Consider the following 16482-nt stretch of genomic DNA (forward strand, 5'->3'; position numbering starts at 1 on the left):
CGGTCACACCACGCTCAATGAGCAATGATGCCCGAAAAGAGGCGGAACAAATTTATTGCTTTACAATTGATCGCCAAAAACTTTCACCAGCTCGGGTCGGGGGTTGCCAGGGGGTTTCGGGTTGGCTTTCGCATTGCGCTTGCGGATGATGCGGGTGCTGTCCGGAGCAATACGAGAACGCGAGTTCCGAGATTATTTACGACCCAGACCCGCCGTTTTGTCGCTCAGGGAGAATGAAGATATCACACGGCTAAGGCTTCCCGTGCGTTGCTCCGTGACATTCTCTCCCCGTGGTTCCCATGGCGGACCCATGGTCGTGATGTAGAAACACAGAACTTCACTTTCAGCGCATTCTCGTGCACATGGTTTCGGGATGGATGGTCCAAGATGGACGTAGCAAAGGCTTCTTCCTCGATGTTCGAACGTTCTCGGGCTCAATCACAGCAACAACCTTAGAATCGCTCCCGGGATACGGCGCAAGTCGTGAGAAACCCATCGCGCCACACAGCAGTCGGCGCAGCATTCGGTAGTGCAGTTTGCGTTCTTCTTGTGCGTACCGCCACACCGTTCTCGGGTGGACCGTCTGCGTCGGACGAAGTTAACGAGCGGTAATTGTGCGCACAATGGCTGCGCTCGGGTTGCCGCTATTACACCCTTTCATTTCGCTCCAGATCCATAATTACATGCCAGCACACACAGACACACGGGGGTAACATTGCAGATGGAAGCGGGACGTTGCACGAGTGTTATGTCAGTGAGTTAGGACACACACACAGCAAAGCAACGGTCCCAGGACCTCGACCGGCGGGTACGCTGACAGTTGTTCCTGGTACGTGTGTGTATCCTGCGCTATGAAATTTGGCTCACACGGCCGACGAAATGTCCCGAAACGAGGAAAACAGGGGTGCGTGAGAGAATAAGGAGGAGAAAGTGTCACACTTGGACTAATTTCTAGCCCAAAAAGCCGTGCATTTCCTGCAACTTTCAAACCCCTTTTTGGCCGAACGAGTGTGTGAAAAGTGAAAGCCCAACCGATTTCGTTCGACCCGTTTGCATCACTCGGCAAGAAAGCTGGCGTTAGACTCGGCGCACCGACTCGCGGAGACGTCTTGGGGTTTCTGTTGCTGTTTTACTGCCGCTGTGCAAAAGAATGGAACAACGCGATCCCGACTGCTGCCGATGTCGATGCTGGAAGGCCCCGCAGGATCCATTGATGTGCAGCGGGAACAATCACGGCTGTTGTTGCACACTGCTGCTGCTAGCATGGCGGTTGGCATGAGGGGTTAAGGATAGAGTTCAGCATTGTTTGCAAACGATGAAATGGAGTTGAAGCGATGTCGATGGGGGTTTATGTGATTGATTTTCATTGAGGATTAATTTAACGGAAAATTGAACGCACGCAATAAGGGACAAGGCTTTGACAAGATGGCAGAAAATGTATGAAACGTCCTGTAAGACGTTCTTCATCTGACTATGAGACACAAAATAATGCAATTAAACCCATTCGGTGGCATGTTTCCCGAATGGACCTTAGCAAATACGATTACCCTTCAACTTTATTGCCTCTAATCGGTCCCCTTACGGGTCACCTTATCAATTACACTACAAGAAACATAACCTCGCGTACACTTCAGTTGACCGCGGTCAGCGTGAAATTGAAACGACCGCGAAGTAGCGGATCGTAATTTCAGAGCCTCTTTTGTTGCGTCTATTAACTGGAGTAGGTCCTTTAGCGGTTTCGCTACAAAGGTCCAGCCTGCGCTGGACACGCGAGGTCGCTACTGACCAGGTCAAGCAGTAGCGCGAGCGAACAGCTCTTCCCTTTCCAAAACCGGCGTCTAAGACAATGTCCGTTACAGTGAAAGCATTTCATAACGAGGACACACAAGGAGGCGCATAACCCTTCTTCTGCGAAGATCTCCCCTCTCGATCTCCGCGGATTGAACTCTGACCCTACCAGGCGGGCTACCGGTCGCGTCGCGGGGTTAACGGACGCGAGCGTGATTTATCCCGCCGCAGGACCACAGGCGGGACCTCTCGCGCTTCGCCTTTCGCCTCGTGGTCGCGGGGTCACGGTTATAAAAAACCATACGACACGACAGCGTCATATTTCAATCCAACCATGACCGGGACGAGAGTGAGTGTGATGCGTCCGAATGGTCCGTTAAAAAATGACCGAGCGATCATTAATTACGTGACGCACGTAATCGCGCACGAAGGACGAACGATCGAAGGTTCGTCCCGTTGTCGCGATGGTAGATCCACGCGGGTTTCGCGGTCACATTTCGGTTTTGCGCTCATCGGTTCAAGCGGTTGCTTTTATTGTTTGTTATTATTAATGATGATGATGGACAATCCGGAGTGGTGGGGATAGAGCCTACCGGGCTGGGTAGGGTTAGAAAGATGTCCCATTGTTGGACTGCGGTTTTTTTTGCGTCATTAAGCAAACACAGCGCCCGAGGGCGATTTAACGGAATTTGGGGGAAAACACGATGTCCTGGCAGGCCCATCTGTGCTGCGTTCTCCCACACCCCCAGGGGGCGGGTTGGAAGTGTGTGTGTGTGTGTGCCGGAATGTGACTAAGTGTTATTAAATTACGTGCTGCGTTGGTGTGGCTTATGCGCTTCCGATCGTACGCGCACCCTTGCGTGGACGATGAAAATGCGCTTTTTCATGCAACAATTACGTCGGTGATTAGAAAAATACAGGCGGTTTTGAGGAGGGGAGTTGTTTGCCGCTTATCGCACTCGGTACGATCGACAAAGTGGACAATATTGTTGTGTGCTGCTCGATACAGAAGTGTGTTTATGTACCTAAAGTTGGTACAGAAATTGACGAATTCCAACACACCGTTCGAGGAGGGAGGAAAAAAAAGGACAAGCAGGCAGCTGTGGCCTCGTAAAACTAAATTGGTTCAACGGAACGCAAACCGAAAACATTCCCTTCACAAAGGCAGAATCAAAGGATACTTTACCTCAAGCATTTTGGGCGTTTTCGTCCTAGCGCCTAATTAAGCGGGAAAATTGTAGCAAAGAGCGAGTAAAAAGGATTTATTACCAAATTATATTTATACAAACGGAAAGGAGATGAGAGAAGCGATCCTTCTTTATGCCCTTTCCTCCATCCTTTGTATTGCTGTCTTTGGGAAAGACGCCCAACCTCATACGCGCAAAGCACAATCGAGTGCAATTTATCGAGTGTGCATTGTGCATAAATAAATGTGTCTGTGTGCTTCTTTATGGCTGGGCTCTTAAAAAGGAGGCCGGTTAGGATATTCGCACAGGACGCATGATTTATCCATTCCAGGGCCGCATCAGTGGGAAAAATTCCGTTACACCGTTACACGTTAGCATCTTTCACATTTCTTCTTCGGAAGGAAGGGACACACACACACGCGGCAAAGATGGTAAAGGATGGTTCTCAAAACGGTGATGTGAAATGGGATCAATGGGTGTGTATCGAGTGCTAATTTCCAGGATGCAATCGATCGGGGCCTTTGCACGAAAAAGGGATTGAAGTTGGGTTTTGATTCAGAGTAAGTTATGCATGCACTATAAAATGGTTCATTTGCGAACGGTTGCGGGCAAAAAGGGATTCGTTTAATGTGGCAAGGCATTGTCAACGGTGCAACAGGATGGAAAGCGGAAGATTTGCGAGTATGCGAAGAAAATGGTGCAGATCGAGGCAAAAAGGTCGCGGTTGTTTCAAGATGATGCGCGAAGGAAATGGGCTTTAGAGAAGCGATCAACCATGGGCGGAATGGGTTGAATGGGACCTGGAGGAAATAGATAAAGTTGAGTGGCTGATGAGTGTTAATAACGCATAAAACGATCAAGCATAAAATGTCAAGAAAGCAATCATTTCTGGTAACTAAAAGTGGTTTCTTCGAGTTGAAGCTTGGTGCCGTGACCAGGATACGCATCAAATATGTGACCATCAGCTAGTTCTAGAGAATTAGGCACGGCTAACGACATGCCCATTAAAAGGAGAGCATAATTGAAACCCGAAATCACCGCTCCAGCCCAGGTCAGGCGACGATGACCGCAATAAATTGCTTGTAAGTAGTAGCATGACCAATCCCGATGGTTTGCTGGACCAGCTGGAAGGAGAAGCTTGTGTCACTAGGACGATTGTTTCCCAACATCAAATGATGACCCGGAGGCGCTTGGACGATCAAACCACGGTTTTTTTTCGGTCCACATCCCTATTTTGGTGAAATGTTCGCCAGACCAAAAACTAAATCCCAGCTCAACCCCTTCTTGCGGAAGAAGTATTTAAAGGCGCTAAGAAAGGGCTGACTGCCGACGGTTTCAAGGAGAAAACGCACACGGGAAAAAAAAACTGTACGTCCACGTAGACTTTTAAGCCTTTTCCCAGCACGATCGGCACAGCAGCAGCGATGGAGAGAGCGAAAGAGTGAGACAGTGTTTGCCAACGGATAAACAACGGTTACAATTTCTTCCTTATGCAAGTTGTGTTTTTGCCTTTTTCCCATTTCCTATTGCTAGGCGAGATAGTTTTCGAGGAGTTTGAAAAGGAGTCCTTTTTACCTTTTGCCTATCGCTCTGTGCGAGGTGATATTGGTACATTTCTTCCGCTTGATCGCCTCGTTCCGTTGCTTCCTGGTCCCTTTGCTTTGTCTGTCACTGCCTTTCCTCATGTCTGCCCGGCCAGCCAACCTACGATCGTCGCAATGAGGGGTGTGTTTTCACCTTCTTCCACTGGGTTGGGGGTTTCTTCCGGTTTCCTTCGGTCGAGCGTGTGCTCGTTACCTTTTTTTTTGTTATGGCTGTTATGGCTCGTAGCTTTCTTCGTTTTCTTCCTCGCTTTCCTCGGTTGATTTGGCCGGCGTTTGTTCCGGGGTGCCAAAAAGGGATCAGATAAAGGCAGGGAATTTATTTGCGTGAAATATGAAGCTAGTTTCCTCGTCAATGTTACGTACTGTTTCTTTTTGATGTGTGTTGTGTTTGCGAGGATGTGTGATGTGTGCTGTGTGTGTGTGTGTGTGTCTAAAAGTATTTGGTGAAAGGTACAAATTGCGATGGATAAAAAAATTAGTTCAAAATTATGAGGATGAGACAGGATTTGCGAGGAAAGTTATGTACTGATGAACGATATCATAAATTATCAACTGTTACCCATCACTTACCGAGAATGAAAGATGTACGATTTAAGGAAAAAAGTGTAGCAAATGAGTTATTTCAGGTTGGATTTGTTCTACGCTAGACTTTCACGGTTTTGTAGGTTAGGAAAGGAAGATCGTTGAATTGAACCATGGAGTTTAAGTTAGAAGAAGGCATGATATTGGCAGAATAGTATAAAACAGAACAGTAAAGAACGTTTTAAACATTTGAAGGAAGCCAATATGTTGGAAAGATGTACTAATGGTTTGTTAGGTTTGAAAATTGCAATGAAATGAAATACAACACAATAATTCTATTTAGAATTGACGTTAATGATTAACTCGTTGAGCTTATGTATTGTTAGTCAAAATATGTGGTCCTGTAGAAGTAGTTTTGATATAACACAATCGATAGAGTATATATTTCATAAAAAATGAACGAAAAATGCTCTGTTGATCAGCAAACAGATGACCAACATTACAACGGTTGCATTAGAAAGAAATTTGAAATCCGAATCATGATCTCTGTTGCGTCCGCAGCGCCATCTAGTGGTCAGTCTTGCAATGTGAGTTTGATTGTAGCGTCATCTAGTGATTGATATCAAAACTAACAGCAGCACACTGTATGTTGTTTGGACAAAATCTTTCGGCAAAGATCAGACTGAAGACGAATTTAAACTTCTAAACTGGTATCAAATGATGTGATAGATTCTATTCATCGCTTGAAAATGAGACCAAGAACTATTTCAAAGGTATTTTTTGCGTACAAAACGGGTTTTGCCTGACACTGACAATACTTTGGCTGTTGTAGGCACCATCGTTGCTCGTTGCTTATTCATAAGCCAGCATCGTTATCATTGCTGTCCAAGGACACGCCGGTTGGGAGGACTTTTCCCCGATTGAATGTTTGATCGAAATGAGGACGAAGAGTTTTGCACAGAGACACACTTTTTTTCAGCCAACAAGCCTAGCCAATAGGCCGCCTGGTAGAGTCTGTTCATGTTCCAAGTCATCTGATTCAGTTACACGCAGTCCACCGCTTGTAAATATATTATCACACGCATCAAACCACACTTTAAACGTATGTGTGCAGACACCGGAGACGTGCCATCATGCGAGTGCGGCAAAGTTTGTTGAGCGAGAAAGTTTTCCTTCCCCATTGCCGCTGTACCACCGCTGGTGCAGGTTTTGTTTGCGATTTTTAAAGTTGCTGTTGCTGCCCGCTGCTCCCCCCAGGCGCGGTGCGGATGCTGGGAAAGATAATCGTTGCTATTTTCCACCAGTTCTTGTGCCGGTATTAAAATATTCATCCAAGCGCTTACTTACGCTTTCAATTGGCACCGGAGATAAAACCGAGGGGATAACACACAGGTTGTTTTTTTGTTTGGTGCCTAAGAAGATTGTTCCTTGGGAAGAACTATGAACTCTGCCGAATCGCAAACGGAAGGATGTGAAATTCTACTGCTTGTACCGATTTTAGACGTTTCAGGTAACACTCAGAGCTGGTGAAAAACTCGCACACTTTCTTTCAATTGTCAGATTCAACAAATCTGACGCCACCGATATTCCTCCGACATTCAATCGGTACTTTACGCTGTCGCCGATGGACAAACAGATCGCGTTGGAAAAATTCATTGACCCACAAATTATTCATCGCACCAAACAGCATTTTATTATTCAATCTTCATTTTCTATTTATTGGTCACGCGCGTCACAGACTGGTCACGGAGGGCTTTCTCAGCGTTCGTTTGTTGTTTTTTTTCTTCCGTATGCTCCAACTTCTCGGTATCCATCCAGCATATCCAAGCCGGTGAGGATGGATGTAGAACCTGCCCGGTAGCGAGAGATTGTCGGATTGAAGGATTAGAACCGAATGGCGTCTGGCGTTGTTTGCTCGTCGTGCTGTGTTGGGAGCGAAATCGGCATGTGATTCCATCAATCCGCGTTGCGTTGGATGAAAAGGGCCTTCCGGATATTTGTCGGGGGCTTTGAAGGACAGGAACGTACATAGACACACACACGGCGCTATTTTTGGTAGCTCCATCCCATGCGATAGAGACATTTGACAGCTCCGGGATCGTACGGTTGTGTTTCGGTACACGCTCGAAAGGATATTGATTTATGCCACCTCCAACGCGCCCCAAACGACTCCCACACTCTTTCGTGCGGTTCTTGCCGAACGCATCGCTCTGTCAGGTGTAGGATCTGGTTCCTTTCTACCGGATTGAGCCGACGATATTTGCCCTGGTTGTGTGGATGTGTGTGTGTGTGTGTGTGTGAGCTGGTGGGGATCCCTTGGGATGGCCTTAGGCGGACGAGAAAACCAGTCAAAACCCAAAATTTGGCACAACCTGCTAGGTGTCTTTGACACGTTCTTCCTGTCGCAAAGGGAGGGGAAGGATGTACGGCTTGCTGCTCCCGCTCCGGACAATGTTTGCTTTTGGCCGGTGCTGGACGCTGCTCGTATGTGGATAGTTTTTCGAGCGAGAAGACCACCGGAAAGACTCTCGCCATGAAGTACCAGACCCGAGACTAGAAGCTTTCAGGTGTATATTAACAAATAATAAAATCTCTCTCCCTTCCACTACGTAATCCTTGGGGAGGATGTCCGGAAACAGAACCGAGACATATGTGTGTGTGTGTGTTTTCCAGCCACCTTTCCTTTTTGGCCATCGTTGTTTGAGAGCAAAATCCCAAGCCGTTCACTAGAAACACGACTCATTAGTTCTTCAAACAGCGCGAATGTCCATGTTTGTCGTCATCCTCCAGTGAGTGCGCACGAGAGCTTGGGCCGGATCGGGAGGAGAGGATCCAGGGACACTCCAACACCAAATCTGGCGATCCAGAGAAAAGTCGTTTGTCGTCCTGCTATGGGGACAACTTCGATCCCGCGTATCGATTGGCGGCACCACGGCGGGTATCTTTACGCGATGTCAGCTCATCCTTAACCCACGGACCCACGGCCAAAGTTTAAGGACGGAATTAATTTGACACCTGTATTCGTATAAAATCGAAGATCGTAAAGTTTTATCACGCCCCCGGTGACATGGGACCAAAACCGGGATCCTTTCGCACGGTAATTGAACCTGCGGGGGGAGAGAAAGTTTCTTGGGACTTGGAGGGACTTGGAGCGTACTAGCACGTACTTGAGTCTTCTTGTAAAGAGGATTTAGACGGTGCTTAAGGGTGAAATTACCGGGGTCTCTTAAGAAGAAACATTAAAATTTCATTAGCCGCTCAAACCTGTGCCACAGTTTCGGAGAAAACTCCCTCCATGGTCTATCCATAAATCGGTTAGTTGGCAGTGTCGTTAGAAATTAATTTGTCCCGAATCGTTCACAACGCTAGGCGAAACAAAAAATCACCCCTTTCCGGGAAACGTGACACCAACGACGGAAGGAAGCACTTGCGCTCGAAGGAACCACTTCCCTTCCAAGTGCATAGTGCCAAGTGCGTGCGAACGAATGAACGAACGGCGTTCTAATATTTCCTGATTGATTATTATTATTTCACGATTGTCATCCTGACGCGGGCTCGTTGGCTACCGTCACCAAGAACCCCCGGTGCAAGGTTCGCTACCAGCTACCAGGAATCATAGTATCAGCATCGGAAGTTGTGTGTGTGTCTGTCCGTCTCCTCTATCTCGCTTGTGGTGTGGGATTTTATGCGCGGGAAATCACTTCTGCACGATAAAGCTGGCAAGAAAAAAGAGAAATCATCAACGAATCGGTCAACCGAGATGATGCGTCTCTTATATGACAAGCCATTTGTACGGCGCAGTTGTTTTTCCTTCCTGCCTTCCTATCTTCCGGATCGAGCGACGTTGCTGTTCCCTCCCGACCATTGCTTAGCCTGTTTGTCATGTGATAAATTATTTATGTAATCCATCTGATGATCAGGATGATGTGGAAATTTATCGTTTTGCAATCTTCTTCTCCGGTCGGCGCTCGGGCCTAGAAATCGTCCAATTGTTTGTCATCTACTTTGTGTGTGGGCAAGTGTTTGTTGTTTTTTCAAGAGACAAGAGAAGGCAGGAAGAAGGCCAAGAATTGAAGGCATGGTAATCGAACAAATCGGTTCCGAGGTGCGAGCTGCCGCCATCCCGGGAGAGGTCGGCCAGCACAACTGTCACTGCACGTGGCGTCCACGCGTACACTCGAAAGAAAGCAACCCGGGCGTAGCACGTGCGGGACCACTCGCAAACACAACTGTCACCCTGGTGTGGTAGCGACCGCAGGATGCTACTACTGTATGTGTGTGTGTGTGTGTTGTAAGGTCAAGAGGCATGCTTGGCGGTAAATTATCCGGCCAAACAAAATAATGAACAGGTGTAGCATATCCGCTAATTAGAACTTATTGTAAACCACACTATCAGCTATAGACACATTGTAACACACTTCGGAAAGCCAAATCACACTATTGCAACACATTCATTATATTACATCAGCAAATCAATCCACACCATAGCAACATACCCAAACCATACCGTCCATAGAAAAAACCATTGAGACACATTTATCGAAAACAACCGAAACGCGCAACATAAGCAATTCAAGCGTTTCTGCAGCAAAGTGGACAAACAGGGAACGCATAGCAACTTATTGCTAAAAGCGCAATGTAGGCAAAGATCGACGAACGCACCCGTTCTTTAGCTAGAACAGTTTATACTTTCCAGAACCTTCGTAAAAACACTAAAAACGCAGCATAGGCACATAATGACAGACACCTCACTCCAATACAATGTATAAATTGCACCTTATATCAATAACCTTTAATTAGGACAAAAACACATTCCAAAACCAAATGTACGAAGCCCATTGCGTATAAATAAAACCAATTCCGACCATGGCAAGTCAGATTCGTTCGGACTGTCAGGATAGGACTATGCCCATCCAACATCTATCGACTTCTCATTTAAAGAGTTTAGTTATGTCCCCCTACCCAAGGTAAGGCCTCTAAACTCCAACGTTTCCAGTAAGGGAAACCTCCTAAAGGTTTCTATGATCGCCTGGACGATCAAGTGTCGAAAAGTCCACTTCGAGCAAAGTATTATTCTACTTCGATACATGTCAGCGAAACACTGACCTACCGCGATGGTACGCGTTGATCAGTTGTACCGTATGTACGCTCATCACATTACATGGCGACCGTAACTAACTTCCAAACGCATTACATGGCGACCGTGACCTTAATCTGCAATCGAGAGGCAGAAGTGTAAGCAAATTATTTGAAGTAAAATGTGATACGTACAACGGTAACGTAAAGCGTAAGTGTCGTGCGACGAACCAAAAGTATTGTGACCATAACCGGCATTCGACGGAAAGTAAAAAAAAAAAAAGTGTCAAATATGCATTTTTTACGGAACATTCATCAACGCAGCTCGCGCAAGTAAACCATAGGTAAAAAAAACAATAACGATGAAAGAACAGCTACAAGCAAGTTCAGTGCCGTGCAGAATGAAAAATAAAAACAATTAGTGCAGTGTAAGTGCAAAATGAATGTTTAATTGATGAACAAACATTATCCGTACACAGTGTTGTGAGAACCTATCCCAATGTGTAAAAACGTATGAACGCTCTTGTGATCGATTTACCAAGTAGAGTAACGTTGAAATGAGAAACGATGAAAGCTTAAAAAAATGATAACTTTTCACAATAACCCACAGTACAGCACAGATTTATAAAATGGGTAACGACGCATCAAACCCTAAAGCTAATGTCAATGGCGATAATGATCTTACCATTATTCAAACACAAAATGTTCACTCAGAGCAACATGAAACCCATGAGTTAAAACTGAATATTGTGCTGATACTTCTTGCTATCATACTCATGCAAAAAGTAATAAAAACCATTTTCAAAATATTGAAAACTTTAGCAAAACGTGATGCAATCAATAACATGCAACTGCCTATATAAATTAACTCATTTTGGTAATCTATACGATTCGTGGAGCAAGTGATATGGAATAATAAAGTTGTGGTCAGCGTGATTGAAAGGAACAACCGTTCCCACCGTGGAAGACGAAAAGACAAGGCGAGCTCACTGCCCAATATGGATTGGCAGGCGAGAATAGACAAGTGTCTCAACCCCGACAAGACATCGAGCGACGAATGATGACATCGCAAAACTTTACACCTAACATCGAGTATGCACCTTGCACCGATTTGACACCTAGCACCGGTAAAAATGCAGCGTAGCATCATCATCAGCAGCAGCAACAATAAATACATGTTATGTATTTAAACAAGGTACCGTAAATTTTAAATTTTACTGATGAGGCTGCATAAATTTGCAAAAGCAGCAGAAAAAAAACAGTTTAAGAATGAACATCCCTTGCATGATAGATACAGATAATAATCCACAAAAATGACAAAAGCAAATTTGAACGTAACTGCGAAGGCAAGCCAAACATTAGAGTTTGCGCTGCATCAGATATGCCCAAACGCAAAGAAACGTAAAAGAATCAAGTTATCACTATCAATGATAGCATATTAAAATATTATACCCAGCAAACAATTAAAGAAGTAAGAAACAATTTTATTTTCGATACTGTTTTTTTTCTATAGCCCAAAAATATTGAGCATTAAAGTTTAAAGTTTAAAGTTTAAAGAAAAAGATAAATACAAACACTACAAAACATTTTCTATGACCGTCCTCTATACGTCCAGCACAAATCAAACAAAATAACAATTTTATATTAGACTAAATAATCTCAAACAATTGAATAGAATTGAAAAATATTAAAACACAAATAATGGCAAAATTCAATTTGGAAGACGCTTTGGCTCTTGTACCAATGTATAATGGCTCAAATGAACAACTTAACTCATTTATAAGATCGATACAATTTGCCAAAAAAATGTTTCCAGCAGATCAGGAATCAATACTAGTTGAATTTATTTATACCAGATTAACAGGAAAAGCTGAATCAGAAATAATTTCAAATGTATCAACAGTAGCAGAAATTGTGGATGATATAAGATCAAGATGTGAGAAAAAGATAGACCTAGGAAATATAATATCCGATATGAAATTATTAAAGACAAAGAATACAAAAATCCTATGCAATGAGATAGAAGAGCTTACTGAAAAATTAAAAATGTTATATATACAAAAAAATATACCAGCCGATGTTGCAAACGAATTGGCAGTAAGAAAAGGAGTAGAAACTCTTATTGATAAAATTACAAATACAGACTCAAGAACAGCTCTCTTTGTAGGAAAATTTGAAACAATATACGAAGCGACTAGAATAGTAAATGAATGTGAATCTAGGCAGAACATCGCACAGATACATCATTTCCAAAGATCAAATAACTATAACAGAAATAACAAAAGGGATTTTCATCATAAAGACACCCTAATAAATTATCAAATATGTCCAAATTTTAATCAGTCAATAACTACTCAAACAACACCCAACAACTACAGTTATAGAAATAATAACAACTTCAGTTTCTATAAACGCCACCATCAGTTGTACCGTATGTACGCTCATCACATTACATGGCGACCGTAACTAACTTCCAAACGCATTACATGGCGCGTGTTAAAATCGATTTTACTTGGGTTTTATTACCCATTTCACAAACAAACTGGAAACTTTACAAGATGAAGTTGTCTTCAAAAGATGGTTCATTTACGGATTTTGTATTTCTAATTGCATACTTTATGGCGCAATAGCAGCAGAAGTACAGATGAAGCTCATTTCAAAGGACGCCTAAATGCATGCAATACGCTGTTCATTATTGCATGCTTAAGCGATTTAAATGGGAGAAAAGGAAACTCTTTAAAGGGTGAATCTTTCTCATATTATGTTGAGGATAAAAATGTGTACATAATGTACTCTTTTCGGACAGTCTTCCAAAAACACATCCTCACTGTGACCAAAACGCTTGCACTGCTCCATTTTGTCTCGTTTCTGTTCAGTGCAATCTGTAACGCTATCATCGTTTCATTTCATTATGGAGACTTTGCTGGCTCGCTACAACCACGTCCGCCTACGCCATAAGATGGACAAAGTTAGTGGTCCACTTTCGTATCGAAGCGATACGAGCTCCTAGCTCTTTGAAAGGAAAGTGCACAACAACGAGATGCAGCTTGGAGCATTTACAACCGCTTTGGAGTTTTGTTTTCCCTCGGCATTAAAGGGGACTTCTTATCCGCTTGGGAGTTTGTCCTTAGTGGAAGAAATCATGTCATGAGCGGCATACAGTGGGGCATATTATGGGCATAAGGAATGTGTCTTCTGTTTTACAAACTCTACGATGAACATAAAACTACCAAAAGTGCAATTTTATAAAAAAAAACCTTGGTCACTGTTTCGCTTGACCTATGGAAGGATCGCTTGTGCCTTTATGTGTTCCTTATAATGATAATTTAAGCTTCATTTACTTCAAGAGTTTGATATCATTCAACTAACCCTTCACGCTTAAGTTCTCTGTTTACAGACACTTTACATCTTGGGCATCTTCTTGCTCAGTATCTTGAGCAAACGTCTCGAGAAAGTGCAATATTTTCCTGTTCATAAACGAATATGTACATCCCACCGCTAGACCGCTTCCTTACGGTGGACGACTTTACGATCATTGCAATCCTCGGCGACATGTGAGATACTTCTTTTCACTCGATTTCGCTCACATCCGCCTCTAAGGAGCACTGTAGGAGCTGCTTTTGGGAGCAAATCTTTCGAAGGAGACCTTCCTCGTCTGCCCTCACTCGTTAGAGCACCGTTTACAGGAATTGTCGTCGTAAATCCGTTCACTTTACGAGTGGCAAAGTAGGAGAAAATGGGCCAGAAGATGATTTTAAATAAATAAACAGCCCGTATAATCGGATCATCGTGTGCCTGCACACTTGCTTCGCTCGATTCCGGTTTTGTGTGGTGATGTTTGTGAACGTATCGGAACGCGTTGGTACACTGGTTGATGGGGGAGCCATTTTTAGTGTGCGCTCCAGTCAAAATGACATAAACAAAGTCGCTTCTACCCCCCACACTAACGTGCGTCTTGATGAGGTGAATGAGAAATTCGCACCAAACCGGAACCGGCCGAACAATCAATCATTTCTCTAATCAGCCAAGAATTGGTCCACCGTGTAGCGTGGCCGCGTCAGTCTTGAGAGGGCCCTTAGCACGGACCGTGGATCCAGCACCGGTCGCATCTGCCGTTCCGGTTTCGCATCTTCACCGATCGGGACGCACCGTGCGAGCGCTCGATCTGGGCTAATCAATCAATTAATTGGCCGGGGCGCTTTTCGGAGCGACTGAAAAGCCGATCCCGGCTACGCTGGTGCCGAATTCTTGCACTTCGACGTGGCACATCATCAACGGCCCCGGACCCGGGCTGGCTGTCACGCAGGTTGTCTTGATGCTTCGGCAATGGCAAAAATTCGTTAGCCTAATCGAATCGTGAATGCTGGCAAAATTAATGTCAATTAGTGCCTGCTGTAGATCAGTTCTAAATCATCTCCACCGGAACAGCACAGGTGTCCGGCAACATTTTCGGAGCGGGAGGAAGCTTTGCCCGGTGCCCGAGCTTCCCTGGGTTTGATTGTCTTATTCGAGGCATCAGAGACGTTCAGACACGGTTCTGTGAAGGTTTTGCCGGGTGTCCGGAGCTGAAAAATAACAACCAGACTTTGTACCAATCGAGGTGAGCGAGGGAACCGAGCAATGCAATTAGGGCGCAAGGATGTGTGCATAGGCGCACATGAAGAAAGGGGGAAAGCTAATGTCTCCCCCCTTCCTGCTCCAGTGCCCAAAGATTCGTGACGCTGATGATGAGGAGTTGCACAGCAACGGCCTCAAAGCTCTGTGCAACAAGCTTTCCCTGGCAGGCTTTCCGGCGTGCCCAACATACGCTGAGGGACAAATTGTTCGGACAGGATCATAGATTCTCGAAGCGCGATCGTTTGTTTCAATAAGGCAAATAACGTTTGCAATCGTTGCCTTTTACAGTCGCTGGAGTCTATTGCCTGGGTGTGTGTGTGTGTGTGTATCGCTTTTTTCTTCTCTCATCCACTCCCGTATAGTGCTTATGGTAGTGATAATGCCCATTCACATTCGGTTTTTTAAGGGTTTTTGTTGGAAAAAGCTTGATTGCAAGCCATAAAATGTCCTCCACGCAGCAATCGGAGAATGCATCCAGCCACTACAGTGGCCTCATGAAAAATAGGAATCGAAAAACGGCGCAACAGCAGTGAGCCGGGTGGTGTGTGTGTGTTATTCAATTATCGAAATGATTTCGGGTACTGCGACCGAACCCGCAGTGTGGCGGATGGTACACGTGGCGCAAGCACACAGCCGGAGCAGTAGGGGCCATTCTAATCCCGGTGCAGTACGTTCCGTTAATTGGATTATACGGTTTTTCGGTTTAAATCTTCCAAACATATCCAAAAACATTCACGAGCGCATTGCCGTGCACGGTGTGATAGATGTTGATTCATTTTACGACTTTTCGCCGTAACTTTTCGATCGCGAAACAGCAGTTACGGGTGTGTGCGAGTGTGGCAAGTGTCATCTGGGTTGCATGCTGGGACGGGTTTGGTGTGGAATTTGTTAAGGGGGAAAAATCACGTTTCTTAAATTAGCTCGATAAATCTTCATTTGTTGTGCAGTTTCTTGGCTGTGGCGCTTGGGCGTTGGTTCTAAGATGCTAACCGCATGCTGCAGCTGTGCTCTAAGGGTGTAAGTTTAGCAAAGTGCAGCATTGTTAAAGCGCTTCCGGTTGCAAAAAAGCGAACGAGTTGGGAGGTAATGGGTAATAAAATTTACCTTGCTCATTATTTGCATGTAATTATCGCGAGGTGACAGGGAAGTGTAGAATCTGTGCCGTGTTAAGTAGAGATGATAAACAGTAATGCTGTTCGATGCACAAAGTGAGGTTAAGAGAATATAGCTAAGTCATGGTAGCCATGGCGCCTAGAGGTAGACAATCTGTATGATAACATAAGCTTGATATCATTATTGGTGGTAGTTAGTTGGCGATTTCATTTGAAGTGTGTGTTTGGATAAAGGACGAATTAACCTACTCAACACTTGGTTTGATATCGATTCATATCTATAATTGAGTTTCGATGTGCATCTACTGATAGATATATTCGATTACACTTATTTTGTTGATAACAATCTCCCACCAAGTTGATGTTGCAAAGGAAGGTTTTATACGATACAGACCGATAAAAGGATCCTAGAGTAGGGTAGAAGTTGTCCGTCCCGCACGCATCATCCCACTTTCCCTCCCCACAGGAATAGTTGAGCGTTCGGGATCGGGACAATCGTAAACAAATAGGCGCCAGCGTATCGTACACCGTGTTGAATCGCTCAGCGTGAGAACGCATGCTGGTTCCCATTTTCAC

Source organism: Anopheles arabiensis, chromosome 3, assembly GCF_016920715.1.
Source record: "Anopheles arabiensis isolate DONGOLA chromosome 3, AaraD3, whole genome shotgun sequence".
Classification (NCBI taxonomy): domain Eukaryota; kingdom Metazoa; phylum Arthropoda; class Insecta; order Diptera; family Culicidae; genus Anopheles; species Anopheles arabiensis.